We start from the raw sequence: 21,147 nt of genomic DNA, 5'->3' as shown, positions 1-21,147 counted from the left end.
TGGGCCTTTGGTATCTAAAAAAAAAGCAGTTTGAGTGTGTCGCTCACTGTTCAGCCGCAGATATCTCTATTTAAAAAAGTGTGGTATACCCCAGTAAACAATAACTGTTGTTTTGCCATCCCACGGAAAAAATCTCTATTATTCAGCTTTTGGTAGTTTTTTCCTTAAAGAAAAACAGTAGTGTCTCCTGACTGTTGTGACACAAAAATATATCTGTTGAAAATAGTCTTGTGTAGGCCTGACATCCCAGTGTGGTTTCGCAGTTCCACAGGTCAAATCGATGTACTATCCAGTTTTGGGCCTTTGGTATCTAAAAAAAAAGCAGTTTGAGTGTGTCGCTCACTGTTCAGCCGCAAATATCTCTATTTAAAAAAGTGTGGCATACCCCAGTAAACAATAACTGTGGTTTTGCCATCCCACGGTAAAAAATCTCTATTATTCAGCTTTTGGTAGTTTTTTCCGTAAAGAAAAACAGAAGTGTCTCCTGACTGTTGTGACACAAAAATATATCTGTTGAAAATAGTCTTGTGTAGGCCCGACATCCCAGTGTGGCTTCGCAGTACCACAGGTCAAATCGCTGTACTATCCAGTTTTGGGCCTTTGTTATCTAAAAAAAAAGCAGTTTGAGTGTGTCGCTCACTGTTCACCTGCAAATATCTCTATTTAAAAAAGTGTGGTATACCCCAGTAAATAATAACTGTGGTTTTGCCATCCCACGGTAAAATATCTCTATTATTCAGCTTTTGGTAGTTTTTTCCGTAAAGAAAAACAGTAGTGTCTCCTGACTGTTGTGACACAAAAATATATCTGTTGAAAATAGTCTTGTGTAGGCCCGACATACCAGTGTGGTTTCGCAGTTCCACCGGTCAAATCGCTGTACTATCCAGTTTTGGGCCTTTGGTATCTAAAAAAAAAGCAGTTTGAGTGTGTCGCTCACTGTTCAGCCGCAAATATCTCTATTTAAAAAAGTGTGGCATACCCAGTAAACAATAACTGTGGTTTTGCCATCCCACGGTAAAAAATCTCTATTATTCAGCTTTTGGTAGTTTTTTCCGTAAAGAAAAATAATAGTGTCTCCTGACTGTTGTGACACAAAAATATATCTGTTGAAAATAGTCTTGTGTAGGCCCGACATCCCAGTGTGGTTTCGCAGTTCCACGGGTCAAATCGCTGTACTATCCAGTTTTGGCCTTTGGTATCTAAAAAAAAAGCAGTTTGAGTGTGTCGCTCACTGTTCAGCCGCAAATATCTCTATTTAAAAAAGTGTGGTATACCCCAGTAAACAATAACTGTGGTTTTGCCATCCCACGGAAAAAATCTCTATTATTCAGCTTTTGGTAGTTTTTTCCGTAAAGAAAAACAGTAGTGTATCCTGACTGTTGTGACACAAAAATATATCTGTTGAAAATAGTCTTGTGTAGGCCCGACATCCCAGTGTGGTTTTGCAGTTCCACGGGTCAAATCGCTGTACTATCCAGTTTTGGGCCTTTGGTATCTAAAAAAAAAGCAGTTTGAGTGTGTTGCCCACTGTTCAGCCGCAAATATCTCTATTTAAAAAAGTGTGGCATACCCCAGTAAACAATAACTGTGGTTTTGCCATCCCACGGTAAAAAATCTCTATTATTCAGCTTTTGGTATTTTTTTCCGTAAAGAAAAACAGTAGTGTCTCCTGACTGTTGTGACACAAAAATATATCTGTTGAAAATAGTCTTGTGTAGGCCCGACATCCCAGTGTGGTTTCACAGTTCCACGGGTCAAATTGCTGTAATATCCAGTTTTGGGCCTTTGGTATCTAAAAAAAAAGCAGTTTGAGTGTGTCGCTCACTGTTCAGCCGCAAATATCTCTATTTAAAAAAGTGTGGTATACCCCAGTAAACAATAACTGTGGTTTTGCCATCCCACGGTAAAATATCTCTATTATTCAGCTTTTGGTAGTTTTTTCCGTAAAGAAAAGCAGTAGTGTCTCCTGACTGTTGTGACACAAAAATATATCTGTTGAAAATAGTCTTGTGTAGGCCCGACATCCCAGTGTGGTTTCGCAGTTCCATGGGTCAAATTGCTGTAATATCCAGTTTTGGGCCTTTGGTATCTAAAAAAAAAGCAGTCTGAGTGTGTCGCTCACTGTTCAGCCGCAAATATCTCTATTTAAAAAAGTGTGGTATACCCCAGTAAACAATAACTGTGGTTTTGCCATCCCACGGTAAAATATCTCTATTATTCAGCTTTTGGTAGTTTTTTCCGTAAAGAAAAGCAGTAGTGTCTCCTGACTGTTGTGACACAAAAATATATCTGTTGAAAATAGTCTTGTGTAGGGCCGACATCCCAGTGTGGTTTCGCAGTTCCACGGGTCAAATCGCTGTACTATCCAGCTTTGGGCCTTTGGTATCTAAAAAAAAAGCAGTTTGAGTGTGTCGCTCACTGTTCAGCCGCAAATATCTCTATTTAAAAAAGTGTGGTATACCCCAGTAAACAATATCTGTGGTTTTGCCATCCCACGGTAAAAATTCTCTATTATTCAGCTTTTGGTAGTTTTTTCCGTAAAGAAAAACAGCAGTGTCTCCTGACTGTTGTGACACAAAAATATATCTGTTGAAAATAGTCTTGTGTAGGCCCGACATCCCAGTGTGGTTTCGCAGTTCCACAGGTCAAATCACTGTACTATTCAGTTTTGGGCCTTTGGCATCTAAAAAAAAAGCAGTTTGAGTGTGTCGCTCACTGTTCAGCCGCAAATATCTCTATTTAAAAAAGAGTGGTATACCCCAGTAAACAATAACTGTGGTTTTGCCATCCCACGGTAAAAAATCTCTATTATTCAGCTTTTGGTAGTTTTCTCCGTAAAGAATAACAGTAGTGTCTCCTGACTGTTGTGACACAAAAATATATCTGTTGAAAATAGTCTTGTGTAGGCCCGACATCCCAGTGTGGTTTCGTAGTTCCACGCGTCAAATCGCTGTACTATCCAGTTTTCGGCCTTTGGTATCTAAAAAAAAAGCAGTTTGAGTGTGTCGCTCACTGTTCAGCTGCAAATATCTCTATTTAAAAAAGAGTGGTATACCCCAGTAAACAATAACTGTGGTTTTGCCATCCCACGGTAAAAAATCTCTATTATTCAGCTTTTGGTAGTTTTTTCCGTAAAGAAAAACAGTAGTGTCTCCTGACTGTTGTGACACAAAAATATATCTGTTGAAAATAGTCTTGTGTAGGCCTGACATCCCAGTGTGGTTTCGCAGTTCCACAGGTCAAATCGATGTACTATCCAGTTTTGGGCCTTTGGTATCTAAAAAAAAAGCAGTTTGAGTGTGTCGCTCACTGTTCAGCCGCAAATATCTCTATTTAAAAAAGTGTGGCATACCCCAGTAAACAATAACTGTGGTTTTGCCATCCCACGGTAAAAAATCTCTATTATTCAGCTTTTGGTAGTTTTTTCCGTAAAGAAAAACAGAAGTGTCTCCTGACTGTTGTGACACAAAAATATATCTGTTGAAAATAGTCTTGTGTAGGCCCGACATCCCAGTGTGGCTTCGCAGTACCACAGGTCAAATCGCTGTACTATCCAGTTTTGGGCCTTTGTTATCTAAAAAAAAAGCAGTTTGAGTGTGTCGCTCACTGTTCACCTGCAAATATCTCTATTTAAAAAAGTGTGGTATACCCCAGTAAATAATAACTGTGGTTTTGCCATCCCACGGTAAAATATCTCTATTATTCAGCTTTTGGTAGTTTTTTCCGTAAAGAAAAACAGTAGTGTCTCCTGACTGTTGTGACACAAAAATATATCTGTTGAAAATAGTCTTGTGTAGGCCCGACATACCAGTGTGGTTTCGCAGTTCCACGGGTCAAATCGCTGTACTATCCAGTTTTGGGCCTTTGGTATCTAAAAAAAAAGCAGTTTGAGTGTGTCGCTCACTGTTCAGCCGCAAATATCTCTATTTAAAAAAGTGTGGCATACCCAGTAAACAATAACTGTGGTTTTGCCATCCCACGGTAAAAAATCTCTATTATTCAGCTTTTGGTAGTTTTTTCCGTAAAGAAAAATAATAGTGTCTCCTGACTGTTGTGACACAAAAATATATCTGTTGAAAATAGTCTTGTGTAGGCCCGACATCCCAGTGTGGTTTCGCAGTTCCACGGGTCAAATCGCTGTACTATCCAGTTTTGGCCTTTGGTATCTAAAAAAAAAGCAGTTTGAGTGTGTCGCTCACTGTTCAGCCGCAAATATCTCTATTTAAAAAAGTGTGGTATACCCCAGTAAACAATAACTGTGGTTTTGCCATCCCACGGAAAAAATCTCTATTATTCAGCTTTTGGTAGTTTTTTCCGTAAAGAAAAACAGTAGTGTATCCTGACTGTTGTGACACAAAAATATATCTGTTGAAAATAGTCTTGTGTAGGCCCGACATCCCAGTGTGGTTTTGCAGTTCCACGGGTCAAATCGCTGTACTATCCAGTTTTGGGCCTTTGGTATCTAAAAAAAAAGCAGTTTGAGTGTGTTGCCCACTGTTCAGCCGCAAATATCTCTATTTAAAAAAGTGTGGCATACCCCAGTAAACAATAACTGTGGTTTTGCCATCCCACGGTAAAAAATCTCTATTATTCAGCTTTTGGTATTTTTTTCCGTAAAGAAAAACAGTAGTGTCTCCTGACTGTTGTGACACAAAAATATATCTGTTGAAAATAGTCTTGTGTAGGCCCGACATCCCAGTGGGTTTCACAGTTCCACGGGTCAAATTGCTGTAATATCCAGTTTTGGGCCTTTGGTATCTAAAAAAAAAGCAGTTTGAGTGTGTCGCTCACTGTTCAGCCGCAAATATCTCTATTTAAAAAAGTGTGGTATACCCCAGTAAACAATAACTGTGGTTTTGCCATCCCACGGTAAAATATCTCTATTATTCAGCTTTTGGTAGTTTTTTCCGTAAAGAAAAGCAGTAGTGTCTCCTGACTGTTGTGACACAAAAATATATCTGTTGAAAATAGTCTTGTGTAGGCCCGACATCCCAGTGTGGTTTCGCAGTTCCATGGGTCAAATTGCTGTAATATCCAGTTTTGGGCCTTTGGTATCTAAAAAAAAAGCAGTCTGAGTGTGTCGCTCACTGTTCAGCCGCAAATATCTCTATTTAAAAAAGTGTGGTATACCCCAGTAAACAATAACTGTGGTTTTGCCATCCCACGGTAAAATATCTCTATTATTCAGCTTTTGGTAGTTTTTTCCGTAAAGAAAAGCAGTATTGTCTCCTGACTGTTGTGACACAAAAATATATCTGTTGAAAATAGTCTTGTGTAGGGCCGACATCCCAGTGTGGTTTCGCAGTTCCACGGGTCAAATCGCTGTACTATCCAGCTTTGGGCCTTTGGTATCTAAAAAAAAAGCAGTTTGAGTGTGTCGCTCACTGTTCAGCCGCAAATATCTCTATTTAAAAAAGTGTGGTATACCCCAGTAAACAATATCTGTGGTTTTGCCATCCCACGGTAAAAATTCTCTATTATTCAGCTTTTGGTAGTTTTTTCCGTAAAGAAAAACAGCAGTGTCTCCTGACTGTTGTGACACAAAATTATATATGTTGAAAATAGTCTTGTGTAGGCCCGACATCCCAGTGGGTTTCACAGTTCCACGGGTCAAATTGCTGTAATATCCAGTTTTGGGCCTTTGGTATCTAAAAAAAAAGCAGTTTGAGTGTGTCGCTCACTGTTCAGCCGCAAATATCTCTATTTAAAAAAGTGTGGTATACCCCAGTAAACAATAACTGTGGTTTTGCCATCCCACGGTAAAATATCTCTATTATTCAGCTTTTGGTAGTTTTTTCCGTAAAGAAAAGCAGTAGTGTCTCCTGACTGTTGTGACACAAAAATATATCTGTTGAAAATAGTCTTGTGTAGGCCCGACATCCCAGTGTGGTTTCGCAGTTCCATGGGTCAAATTGCTGTAATATCCAGTTTTGGGCCTTTGGTATCTAAAAAAAAAGCAGTCTGAGTGTGTCGCTCACTGTTCAGCCGCAAATATCTCTATTTAAAAAAGTGTGGTATACCCCAGTAAACAATAACTGTGGTTTTGCCATCCCACGGTAAAATATCTCTATTATTCAGCTTTTGGTAGTTTTTTCCGTAAAGAAAAGCAGTATTGTCTCCTGACTGTTGTGACACAAAAATATATCTGTTGAAAATAGTCTTGTGTAGGGCCGACATCCCAGTGTGGTTTCGCAGTTTCACGGGTCAAATCGCTGTACTATCCAGCTTTGGGCCTTTGGTATCTAAAAAAAAAGCAGTTTGAGTGTGTCGCTCACTGTTCAGCCGCAAATATCTCTATTTAAAAAAGTGTGGTATACCCCAGTAAACAATATCTGTGGTTTTGCCATCCCACGGTAAAAATTCTCTATTATTCAGCTTTTGGTAGTTTTTTCCGTAAAGAAAAACAGCAGTGTCTCCTGACTGTTGTGACACAAAAATATATCTGTTGAAAATAGTCTTGTGTAGGCCCGACATCCCAGTGTGGTTTCGCAGTTCCACAGGTCAAATCACTGTACTATTCAGTTTTGGGCCTTTGGCATCTAAAAAAAAAGCAGTTTGAGTGTGTCGCTCACTGTTCAGCCGCAAATATCTCTATTTAAAAAAGTGTGGTATACCCCAGTAAACAATAACTGTGGTTTTACCATCCCACGGTAAAAAATCTCTATTATTCAGCTTTTGGTAGTTTTTTCCGTAAAGAAAAACAGCAGTGTCTCCTGACTGCTGTGACACAAAAATATATCTGTTGAAAATAGTCTTGTGTAGGCCCGACATCCCAGTGTGGTTTCGCAGTTCCACAGATCAAATCGCTGTACTATCCAGTTTTGGGCCTTTGGTATCTAAAAAAAAAGCAGTTTGAGTGTGTCGCTCACTGTTCATCCGCAAGTATCTCTATTTAAAAAAGTGTGGTATACCCCAGAAAATAATAACTGTGGTTTTGCCATCCCACGGTAAAAAATCTCTATTATTCAGCTTTTGGTAGTTTTCTCCGTAAAGAATAACAGTAGTGTCTCCTGACTGTTGTGACACAAAAATATATCTGTTGAGAATAGTCTTGTGTAGGCCCGACATCCCAGTGTGGTTTCGCAGTTCCACGCGTCAAATCGCTGTACTATCCAGTTTTCGGCCTTTGGTATCTAAAAAAAAAGCAGTTTGAGTGTGTCGCTCACTGTTCAGCTGCAAATATCTCTATTTAAAAAAGAGTGGTATACCCCAGTAAACAATAACTGTGGTTTTGCCATCCCACGGTAAAAAATCTCTATTATTCAGCTTTTGGTAGTTTTTTCCGTAAAGAAAAACAGTAGTGTCTCCTGACTGTTGTGACACAAAAATATATCTGTTGAAAATAGTCTTGTGTAGGCCCGACATCAAAGTGTGGTTTCGCAGTTCCACAGGTCAAATCGCTGTACTATCCAGTTTTGGGCCTTTAGTATCTAAAAAAAAAGCAGTTTGAGTGTGTCGCTCACTGTTCAGCCGCAAATATCTCTATTTAAAAAAGTGTGGCATACCCCAGTAAACAATAACTGTGGTTTTGCCATCCCACGGTAAAAAATCTCTATTATTCAGCTTTTGGTAGTTTTTTCCGTAAAGAAAAACAGAAGTGTCTCCTGACTGTTGTGACACAAAAATATATCTGTTGAAAATAGTTTTGTGTAGGCCCGACATCCCAGTGTGGTTTCGCAGTACCACAGGTCAAATCGATGTACTATCCAGTTTTGGGCCTTTGGTACTTAAAAAAAAAGCAGTTTGAGTGTGTCGCTCACTGTTCACCTGCAAATATCTCTATTTAAAAAAGTGTGGTATACCCCAGTAAATAATAACTGTGGTTTTACCATCCCACGGTAAAATATCTCTATTATTCAGCTTTTGGTAGTTTTTTCCGTAAAGAAAAACAGTAGTGTCTCCTGACTGTTGTGACACAAAAATATGTCTGTTGAAAATAGTCTTGTGTAGGCCCGACATCCCAGTGTGGTTTCGCAGTTCCACGGGTCAAATCGCTGTACTATCCAGTTTTGGGCCTTTGGTATCTAAAAAAAAAGCAGTTTGAGTGTGTCGCTCACTGTTCAGCCGCAAATATCTCTATTTAAAAAAGTGTGGCATAACCAGTAAACAATAACTGTGGTTTTGCCATCCCACGGTAAAAAATCTCTATTATTCAGCTTTTGGTAGTTTTTTCCGTAAAGAAAAACAGTAGTGTCTCCTGACTGTTGTGACACAAAAATATATCTGTTGAAAATAGTCTTGTGTAGGCCCGACATCCCAGTGTGGTTTCGCAGTTCCACGGGTCAAATCGCTGTACTATCCAGTTTTGGGCCTTTGGTATCTAAAAAAAAAGCAGTTTGAGTGTGTTGCCCACTGTTCAGCCGCAAATATCTCTATTTAAAAAAGTGTGGCATACCCCAGTAAACAATAACTGTGGTTTTGCCATCCCACGGTAAAAAATCTCTGTTATTCAGCTTTTGGTATTTTTTTCCGTAAAGAAAAACAGTAGTGTCTCCTGACTGTTGTGACACAAAAATATATCTGTTGAAAATAGTCTTGTGTAGGCCCGACATCCCAGTGTGGTTTTGCAGCTCCACGGGTCAAATCGCTGTACTATCCAGTTTTGGGCCTTTGGTATCTTAAAAAAAAGCAGTTTGAGTGTATCGCTCACTGTTCAGCCGCAAATATCTCTATTTAAAAAAGTGTGGTATACCCCAGTAAACAATAACTGTGGTTTTGCCATCCCACGGTAAAAAATCTCTATTATTCAGCTTTTGGTAGTTTTTTCCGCAAAGAAAAACAGTAGTGTCTCCTGACTGTTGTGACACAAAAATTTATCTGTTGAAAATAGTCTTGTGTAGGCCCGACATCCCAGAGTGGTTTCGCAGTTCCACGGGTCAAATCGCTGTACTATCTAGTTTTGGGCCTTTGGTATCTAAAAAAAAGCAACTTGAGTGTGTCGCTCACTGTTCAGCCGCAAATATCTCTATTTAAAAAGTGTGGTATACCCCAGAAAACAATAACTGTGGTTTTGCCATCCCACGGTAAAAAATCTCTATAATTCAGCTTTTGGTAGTTTTTTCCGTAAAGAAAAACAGTAGTGTCTCCTGACTGTTGTGACACAAAAATATATCTGTTGAAAATAGTCTTGTGTAGGCCCGACATCCCAGTGTGGTTTCGCAGTTCCACGGGTCAAATCGCTGTACTATCCAGTTTTGGGCCTTTGGTATCTAAAAAAAAAAGCAGTTTGAGTATGTCGCTCACTGTTCAGCCGCAAATATCTCTATTTAAAAAAGTGTGGCATACCCCAGTAAACAATAACTGTGGTTTTGCAATCCTACGGTAAAAAATCTCTATTATTCAGCTTTTGGTATTTTTTTCCGTAAAGAAAAACAGCAGTGTCTCCTGACTGCTGTGACACAAAAATATATCTGTTGAAAATAGTCTTGTGTAGGCCCGACATCCCAGTGTGGTTTCGCAGTTCCACAGGTCAAATCGCTGTACTATCCAGTTTTGGGCCTTTGGTATCTAAAAAAAAAGCAGTTTGAGTGTGTCGCTCACTGTTCAGCCGCAAGTATCTCTATTTAAAAAAGTGTGGTATACCCCAGAAAATAATAACTGTGGTTTTGCCATCCCACGGTAAAAAATCTCTATTATTCAGCTTTTGGTAGTTTTCTCCGTAAAGAATAACAGTAGTGTCTCCTGACTGTTGTGACACAAAAATATATCTGTTGAGAATAGTCTTGTGTAGGCCCGACATCCCAGTGTGGTTTCGCAGTTCCACGCGTCAAATCGCTGTACTATCCAGTTTTCGGCCTTTGGTATCTAAAAAAAAAGCAGTTTGAGTGTGTCGCTCACTGTTCAGCTGCAAATATCTCTATTTAAAAAAGAGTGGTATACCCCAGTAAACAATAACTGTGGTTTTGCCATCCCACGGTAAAAAATCTCTATTATTCAGCTTTTGGTAGTTTTTTCCGTAAAGAAAAACAGTAGTGTCTCCTGACTGTTGTGACACAAAAATATATCTGTTGAAAATAGTCTTGTGTAGGCCCGACATCCCAGTGTGGTTTCGCAGTTCCACAGGTCAAATCGCTGTACTATCCAGTTTTGGGCCTTTAGTATCTAAAAAAAAAGCAGTTTGAGTGTGTCGCTCACTGTTCAGCCGCAAATATCTCTATTTAAAAAAGTGTGGCATACCCCAGTAAACAATAACTGTGGTTTTGCCATCCCACGGTAAAAAATCTCTATTATTCAGCTTTTGGTAGTTTTTTCCGTAAAGAAAAACAGAAGTGTCTCCTGACTGTTGTGACACAAAAATATATCTGTTGAAAATAGTTTTGTGTAGGCCCGACATCCCAGTGTGGTTTCGCAGTACCACAGGTCAAATCGATGTACTATCCAGTTTTGGGCCTTTGGTACTTAAAAAAAAAGCAGTTTGAGTGTGTCGCTCACTGTTCACCTGCAAATATCTCTATTTAAAAAAGTGTGGTATACCCCAGTAAATAATAACTGTGGTTTTACCATCCCACGGTAAAATATCTCTATTATTCAGCTTTTGGTAGTTTTTTCCGTAAAGAAAAACAGTAGTGTCTCCTGACTGTTGTGACACAAAAATATGTCTGTTGAAAATAGTCTTGTGTAGGCCCGACATCCCAGTGTGGTTTCGCAGTTCCACGGGTCAAATCGCTGTACTATCCAGTTTTGGGCCTTTGGTATCTAAAAAAAAAGCAGTTTGAGTGTGTCGCTCACTGTTCAGCCGCAAATATCTCTATTTAAAAAAGTGTGGCATAACCAGTAAACAATAACTGTGGTTTTGCCATCCCACGGTAAAAAATCTCTATTATTCAGCTTTTGGTAGTTTTTTCCGTAAAGAAAAACAGTAGTGTCTCCTGACTGTTGTGACACAAAAATATATCTGTTGAAAATAGTCTTGTGTAGGCCCGACATCCCAGTGTGGTTTCGCAGTTCCACGGGTCAAATCGCTGTACTATCCAGTTTTGGGCCTTTGGTATCTAAAAAAAAAGCAGTTTGAGTGTGTTGCCCACTGTTCAGCCGCAAATATCTCTATTTAAAAAAGTGTGGCATACCCCAGTAAACAATAACTGTGGTTTTGCCATCCCACGGTAAAAAATCTCTGTTATTCAGCTTTTGGTATTTTTTTCCGTAAAGAAAAACAGTAGTGTCTCCTGACTGTTGTGACACAAAAATATATCTGTTGAAAATAGTCTTGTGTAGGCCCGACATCCCAGTGTGGTTTCGCAGCTCCACGGGTCAAATCGCTGTACTATCCAGTTTTGGGCCTTTGGTATCTTAAAAAAAAGCAGTTTGAGTGTATCGCTCACTGTTCAGCCGCAAATATCTCTATTTAAAAAAGTGTGGTATACCCCAGTAAACAATAACTGTGGTTTTGCCATCCCACGGTAAAAAATCTCTATTATTCAGCTTTTGGTAGTTTTTTCCGCAAAGAAAAACAGTAGTGTCTCCTGACTGTTGTGACACAAAAATTTATCTGTTGAAAATAGTCTTGTGTAGGCCCGACATCCCAGAGTGGTTTCGCAGTTCCACGGGTCAAATCGCTGTACTATCTAGTTTTGGGCCTTTGGTATCTAAAAAAAAGCAACTTGAGTGTGTCGCTCACTGTTCAGCCGCAAATATCTCTATTTAAAAAGTGTGGTATACCCCAGAAAACAATAACTGTGGTTTTGCCATCCCACGGTAAAAAATCTCTATAATTCAGCTTTTGGTAGTTTTTTCCGTAAAGAAAAACAGTAGTGTCTCCTGACTGTTGTGACACAAAAATATATCTGTTGAAAATAGTCTTGTGTAGGCCCGACATCCCAGTGTGGTTTCGCAGTTCCACGGGTCAAATCGCTGTACTATCCAGTTTTGGGCCTTTGGTATCTAAAAAAAAAAGCAGTTTGAGTATGTCGCTCACTGTTCAGCCGCAAATATCTCTATTTAAAAAAGTGTGGCATACCCCAGTAAACAATAACTGTGGTTTTGCAATCCTACGGTAAAAAATCTCTATTATTCAGCTTTTGGTATTTTTTTCCGTAAAGAAAAACAGTAGTGTCTCCTGACTGTTGTGACACAAAAATATATCTGTTGAAAATAGTCTTGTGTGGGCCCGACATCCCAGTGTGGTTTCGCAGTTCCACGGGTCAAATTGCTGTAATATCCAGTTTTGGGCCTTTGGTATCTAAAAAAAAAGCAGTTTGAGTGTGTCGCTCACTGTTCAGCCGCAAATATCTCTATTTAAAAAAGTGTGGTATACCCCAGTAAACAATAACTGTGGTTTTGCCATCCCACGGTAAAATATCTCTATTATTCAGCTTTTGGTAGTTTTTTCCGTAAAGAAAAGCAGTAGTGTCTCCTGACTGTTGTGACACAAAAATATATCTGTTGAAAATAGTCTTGTGTAGGGCCGACATCCCAGTGTGGTTTCGCAGTTCCACGGGTCAAATCGCTGTACTATCCAGCTTTGGGCCTTTGGTATCTAAAAAAAAAGGCAGTTTGAGTGTGTCGCTCACTGTTCAGCCGCAAATATCTCTATTTAAGAAAGAGTGGTATACCCCAGTAAACAATAACTGTGGTTTTGCCATCCCACGGTAAAAAATCTCTATTATTCAGCTTTTGGTAGTTTTTTCCGTAAAGAAAAACAGTAGTGTCTCCTGACTGTTGTGACACAAAAATATATCTGTTGAAAATAGTCTTGTGTAGGCCCGACATCCCAGTGTGGTTTCCCAGTTCAACAGGTCAAATCGCTGTACTATCCAGTTTTGGGCCTTTGGTATCTAAAAAAAAAGCAGTTTGAGTGTGTCGCTCACTGTTCAGCCGCAAATATCTCTATTTAAAAAAGTGTGGTATACCCCAGTAAACAATAACTGTGGTTTTGCCATCCCACGGTAAAATATCTCTATTATTCAGCTTTTGGTAGTTTTTTCCGTAAAGAAAAACAGTAGTGTCTCCTGACTGTTGTGACACAAAAATATATCTGTTGAAAATAGTCTTGTGTAGGCCCGACATCCCAGTGTGGTTTCGCTGTTCCACGGGTCAAATCGCTGTACTATCCAGTTTTGGGCCTTTGGTATCTAAAAAAAAAGCAGTTTGAGTGTGTCGCTCACTGTTCAGCCGCAAATATCTCTATTTAAAAAAGTGTGGCATACCCCAGTAAACAATAACTGTGGTTTTGCCATCCCACGGTAAAAATCTCTATTATTCAGCTTTTGGTAGTTTTTTCTGTAAAGAAAAACAGTAGTGTCTCCTGACTGTTGTGACACAAAAATATATCTGATGAAAATAGTCTTGTGTAGGCCCGACATCCCAGTGTGGTTTCACAGTTCCACGGGTCAAATCGCTGTACTATCCAGTTTTGGGCCTTTGGTATCTAAAAAAAAAGCAGTTTGAGTGTGTCGCTCACTGTTCAGCCGCAAATATCTCTATTTAAAAAAGTGTGGTATACCCCAGTAAACAATAACTGTGGTTTTGCCATCCCACGGTAAAAAATCTCTATTATTCAGCTTTTGGTAGTTTTTTCCGTAAAGAAAAACAGAAGTGTCTCCTGACTGTTGTGACACAAAAATATATCTGTTGAAAATAGTCTTGTGTAGGCCCGACATACCAGTGTGGTTTCGTAGTTCCACGGGTCAAATCGCTGTACTATCCAGTTTTGGGCCTTTGGTATCTAAAAAAAAAGCAGTTTGAGTGTGTCGCTCACTGTTCAGCCGCAAATATCTCTATTTAAAAAAGTGTGGTATACCCCAGTAAACAATAACTGTGGTTTTGCCATCCCACGGTAAAAAATATCTATTATTCAGCTTTTGGTAGCTTTTTCCGTAAAGAAAAACAATAGTGTCTCCTGACTGTTGTGACACAAAAATATATCTGTTGAAAATAGTCTTGTGTAGGCCCGACATCCCAGTGTGGTTTCGCAGTTCCACGGGTCAAATCGCTGTACTATCCAGTTTTGGGCCTTTGGTATCTAAAAAAAAAGCAGTTTGAGTGTGTCGCTCACTGTTCAGCCGCAAATATCTCTATTTAAAAAAGTGTGGTATACCCCAGTAAACAATAACTGTGGTTTTGCCATCCCACAGTAAAAAATCTCTATTACTCATCTTTTGGTAGTTTTTTCCGTAAAGAAAAACAGTAGGGTCTCCTGACTGTTGTGACACAAAAATATATCTGTTGAAAATAGTCTTATGTAGACCCGACATCCCAGTGTGGTTTCGCAGTTCCACGGTCAAATCGCTGTACTATCCAGTTTTGGGCCTTTGGTATCTAAAAAAAAAGCAGTTTGAGTGTGTCGCTCACTGTTCAGCCGCAAATATCTCTATTTAAAAAAGTGTGGTATACCCCAGTAAACAATAACTGTGGTTTTGCCATCCCACGGTAAAAAATCTCTATTATTCAGCTTTTGGTAGTTTTTTCCGTAAAGAAAAGCAGTAGTGTCTCCTGACTGTTGTGACACAAAAATATATCTGTTGAAAATAGTCTTGTGTAGGCCCGACATCCCAGTGTGGTTTCGCAGTTCCACGGGTCAAATCGCTGTACTATCCAGCTTTGGGCCTTTGGTATCTAAAAAAAAAAGTAGTTTGAGTGTGTCGCTCACTGTTCAGCCGCAAATATCTCTATTTAAAAAAGCGTGGTATACACCAGTAAACAATAACTGTGGTGTTGCCATCTCACGGTAAAAAATCTCTATTATTCAGCGTTTGGTAGTTTTTTCCGTAAAGAAAAACAGTAGTGTCTCCTGACTGTTGTGACACAAAAATATATCTGTTGAAAATAGTCTTGTGTAGGCCCGACATCCCAGTGTGGTTTCGCAGTTCCACGGGTCAAATCGCTGTACTATCCAGTTTTGGGCCTTTGGTATCTAAAAAAAAAGCAGTTTGAGTGTGTCGCTCACTGTTCAGCCGCAAATATCTCTATTTAAAAAAGTGTGGTATGCCCCAGTTAACAATAACTGTTGTTTTGCCATCCCACGGAAAAAATCTCTATTATTCAGCTTTTGGTAGTTTTTTCCATAAAGAAAAACAGTAGTGTCTCCTGACTGTTGTGACACAAAAATATATCTGTTGAAAATAGTCTTGTGTAGGCCCGACATCCCAGTGTGGTTTCGCAGTTCCACGGGTCAAATCGATGTACTATCCAGTTTTGGGCTTTTGGTATCTAAAAAAAAGGCAGTTTGAGTGTGTCACTCACTGTTCAGCCGCAAATATCTCTATTTAAAAAAGTGTGGTATACCCCAGTATACAATAACTGTGGTTTTGCCATCCCACGGTAAAAAATCTCTATTATTCAGCTTTTGGTAGTTTTTTCCATAAAGAAAAACAGTAGTGTCTCCTGACTGTTGTGACACAAAAATATATCTGTTGAAAATAGTCTTGTGTAGGCCCGACATCCCAGTGTGGTTTTGCAGTTCCACGGGTCAAATCGCTGTACTATCCAGTTTTGGGCCTTTGGTATCTAAAAAAAAAGCAGTTTGAGTGTGTCGCTCACTGTTCAGCCGCAAATATCTCTATTTAAAAAAGAGTGGTATACCCCAGTAAACAATAACTGTGGTTTTGCCATCCCACGGTAAAAAATCTCTATTATTCAGCTTTTGGTAGTTTTTTCCGTAAAGAAAAACAGTAGTGTCTCCTGACTGTTGTGACACAAAAATATATCTGTTGAAAATAGTCTTGTGTAGGCCCGACATCCCAGTGTGGTTTCGCAGTTCCACAGGTCAAATCGCTGTACTTTCCAGTTTTGGGCCTTTGGTATCTAAAAAAAAAGCAGTTTGAGTGTGTCGCTCACTGTTCAGCCGCAAATATCTCTATTTAAAAAAGTGTGGTGTACCCCAGTAAGCAATAACTGTGGTTTTGCCATTCCACGGTAAAATATCTCTATTATTCAGCTTTTGGTAGTTTTTTCCGTAAAGAAAAACAGTAGTGTCTCCTGACTGTTGTGACACAAAAATATATCTGTTGAAAATAGTCTTGTGTAGGCCCGACATCCCAGTGTGGTTTCGCAGTTCCACGGGTCAAATCGCTGTACTATCCAGTTTTGGGCCTTTGGTATCTAAAAAAAAAGCAGTTTGAGTGTGTCGCTCACTGTTCAGCCGCAAATATCTCTATTTAAAAAAGTGTGGCATACCCCAGTAAACAATAACTGTGGTTTTGCCATCCGACGGTAAAAATCTCTATTATTCAGCTTTTGGTAGTTTTTTCTGTAAAGAAAAACAGTAGTGTCTCCTGACTGTTGTGACACAAAATTATATCTGTTGAAAATAGTCTTGTGTAGGCCCGACATCCCAGTGTGGTTTCGCAGTTCCACGGGTCAAATCGCTGTACTATCCAGTTTTGGGCCTTTGGTATCTAAAAAAAAAGCAGTTTGAGTGTGTCGCTCACTGTTCAGCTGCAAATATCTCTATTTAAAAAAGAGTGGTATACCCCAGTAAACAATAACTGTGGTTTTGCCATCCCACGGTAAAAAATCTCTATTATTCAGCTTTTGGTAGTTTTTTCCGTAAAGAAAAACAGTAGTGTCTCCTGACTGTTGTGACACAAAAATATATCTGTTGAAAATAGTCTTGTGTAGGCCCGACATCCCAGTGTGGTTTCACAGTTCCACGGGTCAAATCGCTGTACTATCCAGTTTTGGGCCTTTGGTATCTAAAAAAAAAAGCAGTTTGAGTGTGTCGCTCACTGTTCAGCCGCAAATATCTCTATTTAAAAAAGTGTGGTATACCCCAGTAAACAATAACTGTGGTTTTGCCATCCCACAGTAAAAAATCTCTATTATTCATCTTTTGGTAGTTTTTTCCGTAAAGAAAAACAGTAGGGTCTCCTGACTGTTGTGACACAAAAATATATCTGTTGAAAATAGTCTTATGTAGGCCCGACATCCCAGTGTGGTTTCGCAGTTCCACGGGTCAAATCGATGTACTATCCAGTTTTGGGCCTTTGGTATCTAAAAATAAGGCAGTTTGAGTGTGTCGCTCACTGTTCAGCCGCAAATATCTCTATTTAAAAAAGTGTGGTATACCCCATTAAACAATAACTGTGGTTTTGTTATCCCACGGTAAAAAATCTCTATTATTCAGCTTTTGGTAGTTTTTTCCATAAAGAAAAATAGTAGTGTCTCCTGACTGTTGTGACACAAAAATATATCTGTTGAAAATAGTCTTGTGTAGGCCCGACATCCCAGTGTGGTTTCGCAGTTCCACGGGTCAAATCGCTGTACTATCCAGTTTTGGGCCTTTGGTATCTAAAAAAAAAGCAGTTTGAGTGTGTCGCTCACTGTTCAGCCGCAAATATCTCTATTTAAAAAAGAGTGGTATACCCCAGTAAACAATAACTGTGGTTTTGCCATCCCACGGTAAAAAATCTCTATTATTCAGCTTTTGGTAGTTTTCTCCGTAAAGAATAACAGTATTGTCTCCTGACTGTTGTGACACAAAAATATATCTGTTGAAAATAGTCTTGTGTAGGCCCAACATCCCAGTGTGGTTTCGCAGTTCCACGCGTCAAATCGCTGTACTATCCAGTTTTCGGCCTTTGGTATCTAAAAAAAAAGCAGTTTGAGTGTGTCGCTCACTGTTCAGCTGCAAATATCTCTATTTAAAAAAGAGTGGTATACCCCAGTAAACAATAACTGTGGTTTTGCCATCCCACGGTAAAAAATCTCTATTATTCAGCTTTTGGTAGTTTTTTCCGTAAAGAAAAACAGTAGTGTCTCCTGACTGTTGTGACACAAAAATATATCTGTTGAAAATAGTCTTGTGTAGGCCTGACATCCCAGTGTGGTTTCGCAGTTCCACAGGTCAAATCGATGTACTATCCAGTTTTGGGCCTTTGGTATCTAAAAAAAAAGCAGTTTGAGTGTGTCGCTCACTGTTCAGCCGCAAATATCTCTATTTACAAAAGTGTGGCATACCCCAGTAAACAATAACTGTGGTTTTGCCATCCCACGGTAAAAAATCTCTATTATTCAGCTTTTGGTAGTTTTTTCCGTAAAGAAAAACAGAAGTGTCTCCTGACTGTTGTGACACAAAAATATATCTGTTGAAAATAGTCTTGTGTAGGCCCGACATCCCAGTGTGGTTTCGCAGTACCACAGGTCAAATCGCTGTACTATCCAGTTTTGGGCCTTTGGTATCTAAAAAAAAAGCAGTTTGAGTGTGTCGCTCACTGTTCACCTGCAAATATCTCTATTTAAAAAAGTGTGGTATACCCCAGTAAATAATAACTGTGGTTTTGCCATCCCACGGTAAAATATCTCTATTATTCAGCTTTTGGTAGTTTTTTCCGTAAAGAAAAACAGTAGTGTCTCCTGACTGTTGTGACACAAAAATATATCTGTTGAAAATAGTCTTGTGTAGGCCCGACATACCAGTGTGGTTTCGCAGTTCCACGGGTCAAATCGCTGTACTATCCAGTTTTGGGCCTTTGGTATCTAAAAAAAAAGCAGTTTGAGTGTGTCGCTCACTGTTCAGCCGCAAATATCTCTATTTAAAAAAGTGTGGCATACCCAGTAAACAATAACTGTGGTTTTGCCATCCCACGGTAAAAAATCTCTATTATTCAGCTTTTGGTAGTTTTTTCCGTAAAGAAAAATAATAGTGTCTCCTGACTGTTGTGACACAAAAATATATCTGTTGAAAATAGTCTTGTGTAGGCCCGACATCCCAGTGTGGTTTCGCAGTTCCACGGGTCAAATCGCTGTACTATCCAGTTTTGGGCCTTTGGTATCTAAAAAAAAAGCAGTTTGAGTGTGTCGCTCACTGTTCAGCCGCAAATATCTCTATTTAAAAAAGTGTGGTATACCCCAGTAAACAATAACTGTGGTTTTGCCATCCCACGGAAAAAATCTCTATTATTCAGCTTTTGGTAGTTTTTTCCGTAAAGAAAAACAGTAGTGTATCCTGACTGTTGTGACACAAAAATATATCTGTTGAAAATAGTCTTGTGTAGGCACGACATCCCAGTGTGGTTTCGCAGTTCCACGGGTCAAATCGCTGTACTATCCAGTTTTGGGCCTTTGGTATCTAAAAAAAAAGCAGTTTGAGTGTGTTGCCCACTGTTCAGCCGCAAATATCTCTATTTAAAAAAGTGTGGCATACCCCAGTAAACAATAACTGTGGTTTTGCCATCCCACGGTAAAAAATCTCTATTATTCAGCTTTTGGTATTTTTTTCCGTAAAGAAAAACAGTAGTGTCTCCTGACTGTTGTGACACAAAAATATATCTGTTGAAAATAGTCTTGTGTAGGCCCGACATCCCAGTGTGGTTTCGCAGTTCCACGGGTCAAATTGCTGTAATATCCAGTTTTGGGCCTTTGGTATCTAAAAAAAAAGCAGTTTGAGTGTGTCGCTCACTGTTCAGCCGCAAATATCTCTATTTAAAAAAGTGTGGTATACCCCAGTAAACAATAACTGTGGTTTTGCCATCCCACGGTAAAATATCTCTATTATTCAGCTTTTGGTAGTTTTTTCCGTAAAGAAAAGCAGTAGTGTCTCCTGACTGTTGTGACACAAAATTATATCTGTTGAAAATAGTCTTGTGTAGGGCCGACATCCCAGTGTGGTTTCGCAGTTCCACGGGTCAAATCGCTGTACTATCCAGCTTTGGGCCTTTGGTATCTAAAAAAAAGCAGTTTGAGTGTGTCGCTCACTGTTCAGCCGCAAATATCTCTATTTAAAAAAGTGTGGTATACCCCAGTAAACAATATCTGTGGTTTTGCCATCCCACGGTAAAAATTCTCTATTATTCAGCTTTTGGTAGTTTTTTCCGTAAAGAAAAACAGCAGTGTCTCCTGACTGTTGTGACACAAAAATATATCTGTTGAAAATAGTCTTGTGTAGGCCCGACATCCCAGTGTGGTTTCGCAGTTCCACAGGTCAAATCGCTGTACTATTCAGTTTTGGGCCTTTGGCATCTAAAAAAAAAGCAGTTTGAGTGTGTCGCTCACTGTTCAGCCGCAAATATCTCTATTTAAAAAAGTGTGGTATACCCCAGTAAACAATAACTGTGGTTTTACCATCCCACGGTAAAAAATCTCTATTATTCAGCTTTTGGTAGTTTTTTCCGTAAAGAAAAACAGCAGTGTCTCCTGACTGCTGTGACACAAAAATATATCTGTTGAAAATAGTCTTGTGTAGGCCCGACATCCCAGTGTGGTTTCGCAGTTCCACAGGTCAAATCGCTGTACTATCCAGTTTTGGGCCTTTGGTATCTAAAAAAAAAGCAGTTTGAGTGTGTCGCTCACTGTTCAGCCGCAAGTATCTCTATTTAAAAAAGTGTGGTATACCCCAGAAAACAATAACTGTGGTTTTGCCATCCCACGGTAAAAAATCTCTATTATTCAGCTTTTGGTAGTTTTCTCCGTAAAGAATAACAGTAGTGTCTCCTGACTGTTGTGACACAAAAATATATCTGTTGAGAATAGTCTTGTGTAGGCCCGACATCCCAGTGTGGTTTCGCAGTTCCACGCGTCAAATCGCTGTACTATCCAGTTTTCGGCCTTTGGTATCTAAAAAAAAAGCAGTTTGAGTGTGTCGCTCACTGTTCAGCTGCAAATATCTCTATTTAAAAAAGAGTGGTATACCCCAGTAAACAATAACTGTGGTTTTGCCATCCCACGGTAAAAAATCTCTATTATTCAGCTTTTGGTAGTTTTTTCCGTAAAGAAAAACAGTAGTGTCTCCTGACTGTTGTGACACAAAAATATATCTGTTGAAAATAGTCTTGTGTAGGCCCGACATCCCAGTGTGGTTTCGCAGTTCCACAGGTCAAATCGCTGTACTATCCAGTTTTGGGCCTTTAGTATCTAAAAAAAAAGCAGTTTGAGTGTGTCGCTCACTGTTCAGCCACAAATATCTCTATTTAAAAAAGTGTGGCATACCCCAGTAAACAATAACTGTGGTTTTGCCATCCCACGGTAAAAAATCTCTATTATTCAGCTTTTGGTAGTTTTTTCCGTAAAGAAAAACAGAAGTGTCTCCTGACTGTTGTGACACAAAAATATATCTGTTGAAAATAGTTTTGTGTAGGCCCGACATCCCAGTGTGGTTTCGCAGTACCACAGGTCAAATCGCTGTACTATCCAGTTTTGGGCCTTTGGCATCTAAAAAAAAAGCAGTTTGAGTGTGTCGCTCACTGTTCACCTGCAAATATCTCTATTTAAAAA

This window comes from Phyllobates terribilis, unplaced genomic scaffold (genome assembly GCF_046119375.1).
Source record: "Phyllobates terribilis strain yellow unplaced genomic scaffold, ASM4611937v1 Scaffold_1__5_contigs__length_1240528914, whole genome shotgun sequence".
NCBI lineage: Eukaryota > Metazoa > Chordata > Amphibia > Anura > Dendrobatidae > Phyllobates > Phyllobates terribilis.
Note: the sequence above shows the minus strand (reverse complement) of the source record.